The following is a 14,076-nucleotide window of genomic DNA, read 5'->3' on the forward strand; positions in this document are numbered from 1 at the left end:
CTTTCTTTCTTTCTTTCTTTCTTTCTTTCTTTCTTTCTTTCTTTCTTACCTACTGACACTTAATGCCTGTGTGGCTTGAGGTAGAAAGTTTGACCTAACTCTCAGTTTCATCACCAGTAAAGTGGGGATACTTGCATATTTCTGTGGTCTGACAAGTGACCTAAGCCAGAAAAAGGGTTATAGATTGCACTTTTGTCTGTTAAAAGTAAGGCACTTCTACATCTAGTGTACCTGTTTCCCATGACCAGTCCTCCTATCTGTCTAAGAATCTGACTCTCAGTGTTTTACAGACAATTCCTGGTATTAACCTGGTGTTGGTTTTCAATTTATGTCTAATGTCTTTGGATCACTCCTCCTTAGCCTCCTTAAGGTTCTTCTTTTGCTCACTCTCACACCACTCAGAGGTTTACTAAGTTATTGGTACTTGTTGGCTCTCCTTTGGGTAGGACATGCCAGTGATCTTAGCATGGAGGCAAAGAGAGAAGAAGTTCCCTGTTTCTTGGGGCTGCACAGAGAGAATATATATGTATGTATATGTATATATATGTGTATATATATATATATATATATATATATATATATATATATATATATATATATATATATATATACCCCACTGCCATCATTGTTATTTTGTGTGGTAGAAATGTTTCAAGTAGATAGAGGAAAGACACCTGACTTAAAATTTCACTCTCCTTTTCAATTTTGCTCTGACTTATTTTGCCCTTGCTCTAGATTGTTTCTTTCCTTTGGTGATAAATGGAACTTGTAAGGGGTCCTCATATCTCTTGAGGGTATGATACAACAATGTTGAGCACAGACCAATGAATTGAGCCAAACTTCAAGATTATACACATACAGCAGTCATTGCTTTTGTTTCAGTTCACTTTGTTTAGAGAGATGATTGTGTACCACACTATAATGCAGTCTGAGAAAAGTGTGTCTAGAATTTTGGTGCTTTTGTTTGCTGGGAATATTTTATAAATGGATCAGGACATATTAAGACATATCTTCAGTTTAAAAACCCTTGAAATTGAGCACAGAGAAGAATTAAGGGGCAGATAGTTATGGAGCTGAAAGAATCCTTAGAGGTCATCTAGTTTAACCCCCATCCCCATTTTACAGATGAGGAAACTGAGGTCTGAAGATCACAGGGATAGTGACAAAGTTGAGAATCAAACCTAGATAATCTGATTTCAAATCCAGTACTCTTTCTACTTTGCCACTTTATTTTTTTTTAAATGATAGTTGTCTTCAAGTCTTTGTAGGGCTATGACTTGGCAAAGAAACTAGACTTGTTTTGCTTGGTCATAGAGGAAGAGTCAGAAGCAGTAACTGGAGAAGCCACAGTATGCTCTAGAAGAAATTGCTATTTGGAGTTAGAAGACATGAACTCGAATCCTGGTTTTCTACTTATAGTGCTCTGACCTAGGTTAATCTAGTAATCAGATAAATAAAACATTTTTAATTAAGTGCCTATTATGTGCTAGGCATTGTGCCAAGACCTAGGAATACAAAAACACACACTTTTGTCTGGCTTCAGAGGCTCACGTTCTACTGATGGGTGGAAGTTGACAGTGGCAAGCTGCAGCATACAAAATGTCTACAAATCAATCCAGGTAATATACAAAATGAACAATTTTTGGGGGGATGCAGTGAGGTACAAGTCGATTAATCTCTCTGTGCCTCAGTTTCCTTATCCACATATTTAAAGGGCTTGGATTGGGGGAACTTTTTTTTCTATTAATACATTTTTGTTTTGACTTCCCACTCCCCCCTCCTACCACCTACATACCTTCCCTTAAAAGAAAAAGTGGAACCATCTGCTATAGCTTTTGGCTAGTAGAATATTTCACTTTCTGTTTTTATGTTATGGTCCTCTGTAAAGTTGCAGAAATGTTGATTTAGACTTAATGTAAGGAAAAAAAATCCTTCCTTACAATTTGTTGTTGTTCAGTCATTTTCCAGTCATGTCTGACTCTATGTAACTACACTTGGGATTTTTTTTGTCAAAGATACTGGAATGGTTTGCCATTTCCTTCTCTAGTTCATTTTACAGATGGGGAAATTGAGGCAAACAAGGCTAAATGACTTCCCTAGGCACACAAGTAATAAATGTCTGAGGGTAAATTTTAACTCAGAAAGATGAGTCTTCCTGACTCCAGGCCTGGCAACCTCTATCTACTCCACCACCTAGCTACCCTTCTAACAATTAGAACTGTCTAAAAGTCCACAATGACACTTTTTAGGAGTTAACAGGTTATTCATCACTGGGGATTTTAAGGTGAATATTGGGTGACTATTTGTCAGAGGTGTTTTATGTTCATATCCATACAGGTTACACTAGATGGTCTCTGATGCTCCCTCAAACATTGAGATTTGGACTAATTATTCAACAGTGAAACTTTAGGACATGAAGAATAAGTTAGATGGGTTTAGGAATTTTGCTAACCCTTTGTGTTTCAAGAAACAGAGACAAAATAACCCTTAGGTCATCTAATTACAAAGTTTATTGATAATATACAAACAGATTTAGTGAATGTTTTCACTTATAAAAAATGGTGGCAGGCTATAGTAAAAGAGTATGTGCTTAGAATCATAAGACCAGCGTTAAAATCCTAGTTCTGATGTCAGATAAGTCTTCTAAGCTCTCTGGGCCTCAGCTTTCTCACTATAAAATATGGAGGTGGGAATAGATGACCTCTAAGTTTCCTTCCAGTGCTAGAGTTCTGGTCCTATGGCAAAAATACATGGTTGTATAACATCTAATTTCCACTTCTGGGTTCCTACTTTGTGCTGGGGTGGGGAAAATGGAGTAATATATGTAAGTATCTGAATTCCAAGAAACCTGACTGGCCCAGGTAGTGGATTGGTTTTGGATGGTAGGGGCCTATGGGATTTTATGTTGAGTTAGGCAAAGGAAAATAGAACCTTTTTGCAAATGCAAAAATCTTAAGGTAAGCAGATAAGGTTTCCTCAACAGGGTTAGCAGAATTCCTTTGGAATCAGGGGCTGCATGCATGAATATTCACCAGTAAATTTAGCAGTCTGTATTTTCATAGTAGACTTTCCTCTGGGTGAAGGGACCTGAAGTAACTGTCCTGCAACAAAATGCAGCCAGGTCCTGATTAGTGACCCCCCATGGTCTCATTTATTTGAATTAGCACTATTCGAAGTTATAATAATGTAAAATATGGTAATTGTTTCCAGTCCAAAGGGAATGAAAATACAAATAATGCTACCACTTTAGGGGACTCATTATTCATACTAATCAGGGCATAGGTATGTTAAGCTTTGTAACAATTATTCTCTAAGAATAAATTCCTAGCCATTCATGATTCCAAAGGACTGATGATGAAACATGCTATTCCTTATAGAGATGTGAGGAATTTAGTATGCTGAGTTAGGCATTTATAGTATATATATGTATGTGTGCATGTATAGACACACACATACATATATATGTGTATATATTATATATATATATATATATATATATTTGTTCACAAACATTGAGGGAATTTGTTTTGCTTGACTATGCATATTTGCTATAAGAAATTTGTTGTTCTTTTCTTCTTTTCTTTTTGGTCAGTGAAGTGGGGGTAGGAAGATGAGAAAATAGATTTCTATTAATTAAAAAAATAGAGGTGAGGAGGTGCTGCAGATGTGGAATGTTGCATACACTTTCAGAGGGGGCCACTGTATTATTAGTTATACTTAATTGCTTTATTGGGTTATAAGACACTTCTCATGAAGTGGAAATAGTCTTTAAATGTCTTTAAATAGTCTTTATTTTATTTTATTTTTTGCTTTTTGGAGGGCAGTTGGGGTCAAGCGACTTGCCCAAGGTCTCACAGCTAGTTTTGTGTATGTGTGTGTGTGTGTGTGTGTGTGTGTGTGTGTGTGTGTGTGTTAAGTGTCTGAGGCTGGACTTGAACCCAGGTCCTCCTGACTCCAGGGCTGGTGCTCTATTCACTGCATCACCTAGCCGCTCCTAAATAATCTTTAAATAAAGCCAAAACATTAATATGCTTCATTATTTTTATTTAAAAATATTTTAATCTGTTAAAAGGAATTAACTATTATTTATTGTTAATTTATTTGAGAAATTTAAATTTTTATTTTATTTTTTTGTTATTTTTATTTATTTATTTTTTAAAAGCAATTGGGGTTAAGTGACTTGCTCAAAGTTACATGGCCAGTGTATTTCTGGGTGTGGTGCTAAGTTTCTGAGCCCGATTCAATCCCAGGTCATCCTGACTCTGGGGCTGGTGCTCTTACTGTACCACCTGGCCATCCCGAGAAATTTAAAATTTTAAATCACTTTATTTTATTAATATTAAAAAATAAATTCCTGGTCATGTTAGATTGGAAGCCCAAGTTCTCCTCATTCAGTCCTACAGGTGCATTTTCCACCCTACCTCAAGTTCAGGAGGAAGAAAGCCATCTCACCTGCTTTCTTCTTTGCCTAAACCAGACTCAGACAAGTTTCAAATGGAGAATTGCTCAGGTGTAGCTGGTAGACAGTGTAGCTGCTAACTGATAATTCTGAAATGACTTGCATTCAAGTGAGAACCAGTGAGCCGTGACTGAAGCAGGGTATCTCGAATAACATTTCTTCACATATAATTCAAATCATGTCCCTCCTTTCTAACCTCCTTAAGTTCCTAACCTCTGTAGGACTATTATCTCCATATTCCTGAAAGCTAGACCTCTCTGAAAGCTAAGACAATATTCACTTTTTAAAATTTCAGTTTACTAAAACCCAAAGATATTTTTCAAATAAACTACTCCCTAAACATATTTTCCCTGTATTTTACTTAAGTCAATTCCTGAACCCATGTATAAGACTTTTATCCTTGTTAGGTTTTATCTTCTTCCATTCATCCCCATGTCATATACTTTCAAAATCTTATTAAATCCAGATTCTGTAATTCACTCTGTTAGCTGGCCTTCCCAGATTTGTGTCACTTGCAATTTGATAAGCATGCCATTTATGCCTTCTTTACCAATAGCATGAATACAAATGTTAAACAGTAGAGGGCCAAGCATAAATGCCCAGGGCGTTTTACTATGGACATTCCAAATTGATGCTAAGCCATTATTGCTGCCTTCTCTTTGGATCTGACCATACAATCCTGTCTAAATTTATCCAGTGGTACCATAATCTTGCTCACATATCTATCTTTTGCACAAGAAAAGGAAGAGATATTTTATTAAATATTTTGCTAAGATCTAGGTAGGCTGAATTCATAGCATTCTCCCAATTTACCAGTTTCTGTTTCTTTTTTTCTAAATGTTCAGTAACCATTTAAAAATATGTTCTAGAATTTTGTTAGGAATCAGAGTTAAGTTGAATTGGCTATAGTTTTCAGATTCCTTTCTCTTCTGTTTTTGAAATGTGGGACATTCACTCTTTTGTTATCCTGCATTAGCGAATTTTCCAAAGTCTTTCAGATTTTACTAACGACATATCAGTAATCACATCCCTTGGTTCCTGAGAATGTAGTTTATCTGTGTAAGGTGTTTTTATTCATCAAGGCAAGCTAGGTACTATTTCCTTACTTATTGTGGATATCAACACCATAAAGGAGATTGAAATTGATTTTGGTATAGGGAACACTCAGGTGAGGAAACTTCCTCTACCAATAAAGGTCAGCACCTTCCTTCTCTGCAACTTGTAGACTTGTGGAGGTGTTAGAGCAACAAGAGGTTAGGTGACTTGCCCAAGGTCACACAGCCAGTATGTGTCAGAGGGGAAACTTGAATTCAGGCCTTCCTGGCTTTAAGGCTATCTCACTCTCTAACTTCTCATCTTCCTATCAGTCATATTTATTCTGTCCTTTCCAGTCCAAAAATCATCCCTATTGTTAGAGAAAACAGAAGTAAACCAAGAGTTCAAAAGCTCAGCCTTATTTTTATCATCACTTATTATCACCTCATCTGCCCCATGCAATGTTTCCACACATCCACTTTTCTCCCTTCACACAACTCTCCCCTTTGTGTTTTCAGAAATTCTTTACCCAGTTTCCCATTTCCTTTCCACTGACTTCTCTAGGATTTTAATCTATGAGGTCCTACCTATACTTTTTCTGAACCTTTTGAAATCTTCCCAGCTCTAGCCATGTTTCCTTTTTTTCCTCTATAACAAATTTTAAATTGAGTAGTTCCTTCTCTGTAAGGTGTCCACAATTTCCACCTGAGCCACTAGTTCCTCTCTGTTGGTGAGAATCAGATACAAAATAAAATTTCCCTTGGTTACTGTCCCCTTTCATTGCAATGAATCTTGGGATACAAACTAGGTCAGTGCAGTTCGTACTGAATGTCAGTGGCAAAGTTGTTATCCTCAATTGGCAGATGGGAGAAACTGAGGCTCATAGAATTTACATCAGTCCATCGATCAGTAAGTACTTAAGCACCTAGTATATAGCAGACACTGTCTTAGGCACTGGAGAGACAAAGACAAAAACCAAATAGTCTACATACTCAAGGAGATTGCACAGTGTCCTGTCCTTGTGAAACTTCAATGATCTGCTTGTGGTCATGCAGTCAGTGTCAATGCCAGGTCACGTGATTCCCAGTCTAGGGCTCTTCTCTTTCTATTCTGGCCAGATCAAACAAGGAAATATATAATTCAAAAAAGATAAGTGCTGGCTCTGAAATCCTATGAGGAATTGCTTGATTTAATCACTTTCTTTTGTGAGGGAGCTAGCATATACACTTCCTTAAATCTGTGCTCTCTTTTCTTATTAAGTTATTCTCTTATATTTTAGAAATTGTTAGTTCTTCTTTGTTCAATGATAATTCAATACTCATTAGGTTTCGTGTTTAATGTCATTCCTGTAGCTCGGGGTTACTTTGGGGATCACCCAGGATCTGCCTGACCAGCTTCAGTCTTCAGTTACCTTCAGAATTTGTTGTAAAGGGGCGGCCAGGTGGCTCAGTGAGTAAGAGTACCGGCTCCAGTGTTGGGACGACCTGGAGATCGAATCCTGAGCTCAGACACTCAGCACCACACCCAGAAATAACTGGCCGTGTAACCTTGAGCAAGTTACTTAACCCCGATTGCTTAAAAAAAAAAAAAAAGAATTTGTTGTAAGTCAGTACTTTAGAGAAATTCTAGGGGTTTTTATATGGCAGTTTTTACTAATTGATAATGAATTTCACTGCATAGTTGGAAACAAAATGATTATTGGACTTCTTTGTTTTATTCTGCTACAATTATAATCATAGCTATGCTACACATTAAGATTTTTATTTCGATTTTTTGTGCTATTGTTGAGTTACATTTATTTGTATCGTATTTTAGTTTCATAGAAAAGTAACTTTTTACCTTTTAATTGCCAAATTGCTAAGCTGTTCATCCATCTTTAGCAAGAAGAGGTTGGTTGGAATTAGGTAAGGCAGAGTAATAGCATCACCATGATCCCCCAGTGAGATGGTCTGAAAGAAAGTCTCATGGAAGGCTCTCTCAGGGACAAGAAGATGATGCCAGGTTTTGTGTTAGGAATTGGCTTGCTTCACACTGTTCTTATAATATTAGATATTTGAGAATCAGGTAGGTGGAAATAGGCCAGGGTCTTATGATTCTTAGTAGAGTAGCGAATACTAAAGCAATATTGACATGGAATTACTGATGGAACTTTGGCTACTAAAAAAAAAATAACCTTGACGAGGTTGTTTATTAGAGAGAGGTACAAATGCTTGGGAAATTAAAATATACCTTGCATGAAGCCTGGTTGGAATTAGATCTCTCATTAGCTGTTGGTTTTACAGAAATAATTAGGTTACAGTTGTATTAACCAGTGCTAGTGATCAGGTCTATCTCATTTTGTAGTCTGTAGTAGAAAGTTATTGTACAGGAGATACTATAATACCATAGCTAGGATGCATATAGAGGCCTTTGTAACTCAAGGAAATCCACATATACAGTATCTTGGATTCTTTCCTCAAATGAACTTTTGTTAGTCTGTGTGTTTTTCTTTGGGTCAAAGCTTTAGGCACTAGAACAAGGCAATCATGCCTTTTCCTTGTGGTCAGGAAAAATGGATCCTTTAGCCATGGCAAAGTCTAGCCATGGGTGACAGGAAGGAGTCAGGGAGCTAATCTGAACTGGTTTGATTGTTCAAGGCCAGGTCCACTGTTAAGAACTGGTCCATGACTAGGCTATGTGGGCTCTTGTTTGAGAATGTGGTTCTAAGGCTCCCTCTATCTTTACTATAAAGGAAAAACACCCAAGGAAGAGGACTGTTCTCAAACTAATCCTTACATCAGTACTCGTTTATCAGGGAGTAATACCTAGAAGACAATAATTAAAAACCTAAAAGAAAAATTTAAACATTTTTTAGGATGTATCCCAATTCTCAAGAGTAGAATCAATACCATTCTGAGCATATCAATGCAAAGAACTTTTTTTCCTCATTTTTTTTTATTGTTATAAGTACAAAATGATGGGTACAATAGATTAAAAACAGTTAATGAGCTACAACACAGCTCATTAAAGCGATTAAAGTGCTCAAAAGAAATATGTGAACATGTGTATTAGTCAATTTATGGGCAACACACTCACAAAGCTTTCTAAACCCAGAATATTTTGTGGCTACTAGATTTTTTCCCCTATGTGCTTGAAAATGAACTTACTAATGTACTCAGAGACATCTAATTCCCCCTTTATGTTAAATGTGGTAGAGAGATTTCACATTAGAAGTCTTTGTGAAATTGGATGGGGTACTTTCCTCTTGAGTCTGCCTCTGTGCCTAGAAAACAGATTTTCTCCTCTTTTTGCCTGGTGCTTTTAATTTTTCATATCCCTTAGTGTTATTCGACAGCATGAATTGATGATAGAATGAATTAAGGATACACACACTGTTCTGTTCTTCTAAAGCTTGTATTTATTGCTGTGATTTATCTGACAATCTACATAAAGTGCTAGTTAGTACAGCTGAAATTATTAATTCTTCAGAGAATGAGATGCTCAATTGTTACCACAGCTTCAGGCAATTATTCCAAATTGACATGCAGGAAGGACATACACCACAACTTTTTTTTTTGAAAGAAAATGCATCATAGATGCTAATTTTAAGGGAGCTTCTATCTTCTACTCTTAACCAAACATTGCATTTTCTCATTAAAATATCGGCGTCTGTAATGAAGCACTTTGCTTTATAATTTAAAATGTCCCACTATGTTGCACGCACATTTGAACATTTAAATGCAATTCTGCTAATGTACTGATTAATTTATGTTATTCTCTTCCATTCACGTGGCAGATTTTAATTGCAATTAGTGAGCTGATGTGGAGCCTCAGCATGCCGAAGGCAAGGGTAAAGGCCCTATCAGTGTGGAACAATTACCAGGACTGTTGAGCATGTCAGATATTACTGAGAGCAGAGAAGATGCATCAAAGTTGTGAATCTCAATTCTCCTGGTAATAGCCGTGCTTGTGGGCCAGCATTTGCTCTGGAGAAAAAGCCAAATAAATGGGAATTATCTGAGCACTATAATACAATTAAGCTGTCACAACAACTTTAGGCGCTGATCTTTTGCTCTCATTCCGCGTCTGTCTTGGGTTGCTTGGGGGTTGATATAGGAGGAATACGTGTTCCAACCAGCATCCTGTTCTTTGATCTGTCTGCTGTGCAGCTGTATCAAGGCACGGGGGCAACACCCGCTTTTCACTTAATGTTGTTGAGGTACAAATTCATGTAATTAATATAAAGAAGGCATTACTTTGATCTCTGTAAATATGCCTAGGATCCAAATTGAAAACCCAAGGGGAACTTTCTCAGGAGGATGCTATTAGGGCCAAAATGCAATTTCATTAGGGACCACTTCTTGTCCGAGAGAGGCCTATTTTCTATTACATTGGCCGCTATTACCAGCTGCAGCTATTATGCAGAAAATCAGGTTGCTGGTTCTGCGAACAAACTGCCTCGCTTCAATTAGCTATTTGGAATGTTAAGCTTTGCAATTTATTGTAGTTGGTCATGATATTTTTTTTTTTTGCTTTTCATATTTACATCATTTTTTTCCCTTGGCAGCATCTTAACCAAAGGGAGTTTTATGCTTCCAAAAGGAAAAGTAATGTCTCTACAATGTTTATTGTTGTATTAATAAGCAGTAATGTATACTGCTGATCTTTTTTGGTTGTTGTTCAAGTGCTGTAAATTTCTAACAAATACTACTAGCAAGTAGTATTAAATTTGCATTGTAATCAGCTATCTGGATAAATAAACATAGACCTATGTTGGAAGTATGCCAGCTATGCTCAGACATACCTGAATATTCAAGGAGCCCGCTTGCCTCAACTACCTGGAATTTAGGCTACCTGAAATTCAGAGCCCACTGGTGTTTCCTTAGTTTCTGAGAACTTTCTCTTGCTTCGGTCACTTCTATTACTACTCTCGTTTCCTTTGCCTGCTTCCTACTCTCTCCCCTCTGCTTCTTCTTAAGTTTTACAGGTCTAGAGAAGGGGCTCTTAATCTGGGATTCTGTGCACAGAATTCATGGGATCTGTGAATATGGACAATAAAAAAAATTACATCTTTATTTGAACTGACGTTTATATGGCAAAGTACAGGCCCAAGGAAGGAGGGGCTAAGTGAAAAGATACTCTTTTAGCCATGAAGGTAAGGTTTAAAAGCCTTTTTTCTATGTTATGGTACAGAGAAGGGTTTGATTACAAAGGACCCTTTGCAAACTTTATATTTTTTTAGTACAAACATTTCCCTAACACCTTGGGGGCATAGTTTTTCCTATATCACCTCCATCTCTGGGGAGAATGAGCTGAAATTTAACTCATTTCCTACATAACATCAGTCACATCAAGTTCATGACTAGATGCAACATTACTGCTGGATGAGTCCTCATCTTAGGTCTCTCTGAGCCAGGTCCTGAATGTCACTCTTTGCTCTTTAGGGAAATAATGTTGAGCTATCTGCAAGCTCATTTTGAAGTTCATAAGGTCATAGCCTCTAATACCTTTTCCTAGAGTGGAAAAGAATAAATACAAAGGCCAAGGACCAAAGTCCTATTCTGCCTCTGTGAGAAGGGCCCAAGGACTCTCCCTTATAGCATTATTTCTCACCAGACACCATAAGCAAAATCAAAAAAGGTCCATCAAGATTAGGTAACCAAACAGAATGACTAAGGCTCTGGTCACTAGTGTCTTTTTGAAGGCCTAGTTCTAGCTAGGAGGCTAATAAAATGATTTCTAACCATGTATTTAGCAGACTGCAACGGATTACAGAAAGTCTGCTCCAATGTTCCAGTCTCATTATGAATCATCACAACTTTTTCAGAGGCAGGCGCTGAGCCTCTCAAAATGCTGTCAGAGACTAATGTACCAGTCCACATTAAATTTAGTGAGGTACATGTTTTTTACCCTGATAGTAGGTAAACTCCCTGGGTATGGGAGATGTTTAACTTTTCTCTTTCTATCCTCAGTGTCGCTCATTCTTGGAGCACAGTAAATACTTAATAAATGCTTCTTCATTGATTGATTGATAGTGAGACCTAGAGTCTAGGAGAAAACTTCATGTAGGAGAGACATATGTAAATAAATGTAGATACATACCACATATAAACAACAAACACATATGTTCTTTGTATGAAAACTATTTCCATATTTAACAAAACATAATCTATAGTCTAAATCTATATATAATAGAATGACTCTGCTTATATTTGTCTCTTTAGTGATAGTTTTTATAAACTTTTGGAAACTACAATTAAGACCTGTGATGGTGAGAGAGAATTTGAGAGACTGAAATGCTCATGTTTTGGAGCTTCATAATAATTCATGCTCCACTCCATAACACAACAACAACGACCATGTTTACTTGCCAGCATGACACAATTTAGGATTGTGTAAAATGTGGTATGATCATAGATTTAGAACTCACTTGGGAAATTTTATTTATTGGGAAATTACATTTTCCGTGTGAACATTTGCACCTTGGAAATTGGCAAATGCTACAGATTAGGGCTTGCTTTATTGTTTTGTTGATTGTCTAGACAGAAAAAAAGTGATGGATAAAATGTTAATAATGTAGATTAAATTTACAAATATATTATGGGTACATTTCCTCCCTACCCCACTGGAAAGTCAGTTGTTAAACAATGACTAGTACATTGCCTTTTGGAAGGGACCTTGGAGGCCATGTAGTTCAACTCCTTCTTTTTCATTAGTGAAAAATCGAGGCCCCTGGAAAGTTAAGACTTTCCAGGGTCACGTAGATAGTAAGCATTAGAACAAGAGCCAGTGTTTTTCATTGCAATATGTTGGTGGTAGGGGAATGGGAAGGGGAGAAAGGTAACATTTATTAACACCTACTCTATACTAAGCACTGTATTAAGTGTTTTATAGATATCTTATTTGATAATTGAGGGCAGTAACTTTCATTTTTTTTCTTTTGGTTTTTGTATCATCATTGGCAACACATTGCTTGGCACATAGTAATAATTATATACTTAAAACTTTATTGTTGTTTAGCAGAATACATGTTGATTGACTTACTCAATAAGATAGCTACAGAATTTCTTTTTCTAGGCTTTTAAGGTCCTTCTTAAACTAGCTTCATAAAATGGCACACCATTACTCCCCCCAAGGCACCTCATTGTACTTTTTCTAAGTTTATCATTTCATGGTCTTGTGTCCACACTCTACCTCTTCCCATCCCTGTGTTGATCTTCATATACAGGTTTTAGAGCTGGATGAAATCACCTCTAGTGTCTTTTCTACATCCTCACTTTATAGGAGGAAACTGAGAGGTACAGAGAAAGTGACTTGCCCAAAGTCATAGAGACCAGTAGTCAGTTACAGAGCTGGTATCCTAACCCATGTCTCTCCTAACTCAAAGTGCAGTGCCTTTCCCACTGAACTATCTTCAGGAGGAATCTTTTCTATAATATCTGCCTATCAAAGGCACAGTAATGTTTTGGGCTTCAAATGGGAATGTACTTTAAATGTCTGAAGGTGTAGGCTGATATAATATAAATGCCAGCAATGATTTTTAGTCTCAGCCCATCTTCATCACCCACTGACCTTTCTTTACCCACAGCTCATTCTTTCTTTTTTTTGCTTTTTGGAGGGCAATTGGGGTTAAGTGACTTCCCCAGGATCACATGGCTAGTTTTTATGTTAAGTGTCTGAGGCTGGATTTGAACTCAGGTCTTCCTGACTCCAGGGCTGGTGTTCTATTCACTGAGCCACCTAGCTGAACCCCACCCCCCCCCAAGCTCATTCTTGAGGTTGGTAGAGAGCTACAGATTCATACCTGTGTTTTTTCTCTTCAGGTATGAAGTTACCATATATATAGTTTATAATGAATGATTGGTTTATCTATCTCAAGTACCATGAAAAATTAAAATCACACAGACTCAACCTGTGAATTTCAGTACTAACCTTGATCACAGTCCAGCACTGGTAAAATCCCTGGTGGCTTTTCAGCAAAGACAGTCAATCAGGTTAACTGCATGGTAAGTTACAGGCAAAATACTCTGGCTGAGGAGAGACCCATCAAACTTAATTTAATTTCAGTTCAATTAAAAAAAATTGTAAGCTTAATAAGATTTGAACCTAGCATCTGTAGATGACAGGAAGTTTCTTATAAAAATGTCTTATTGATGCTTTCTCTTTCCAAGTCTAAATATATGATCCCATGAGCCATAATTTCTCAAATACCTTCCCCTCCCCTCAATAGAACTCTCTTATAACAAAGTACAATTAAGCAAAACCAATAGGCAGACTTTGAGGATGTAGAATGTTTGATAGAGAGAGGACAGAGGAGTGTTTCATCATGGTGCAGAGTAAAGAGTGCTGGATTTGGAGTCAGAGGAGGTAGATATAAATAGTGGCTCCTCTGTGTCACCTTGGGCAAGCCACTTCTCTTCTCAAGTATCAGTTTCTTCATCTGTAAAGTCAGGGGGTTGGACTAGATGGCCTCCGAGGTCCTTCCAGTTCTAAATCTTTGCTCCTCGGGGTTCAAAATTGTGACTAAAAAGTATTCAGTTGTTTTTAAATTCACTGTAATTGATCAATTGCTTAATTCCATTACATTGGGTGAATTGACCTAC

The sequence above is a fragment of the Petaurus breviceps genome, unplaced genomic scaffold, assembly GCF_028583685.1.
Source record: "Petaurus breviceps papuanus isolate PSGF00001 unplaced genomic scaffold, PetGlider_PUasm1.0 90625, whole genome shotgun sequence".
Classification (NCBI taxonomy): domain Eukaryota; kingdom Metazoa; phylum Chordata; class Mammalia; order Diprotodontia; family Petauridae; genus Petaurus; species Petaurus breviceps.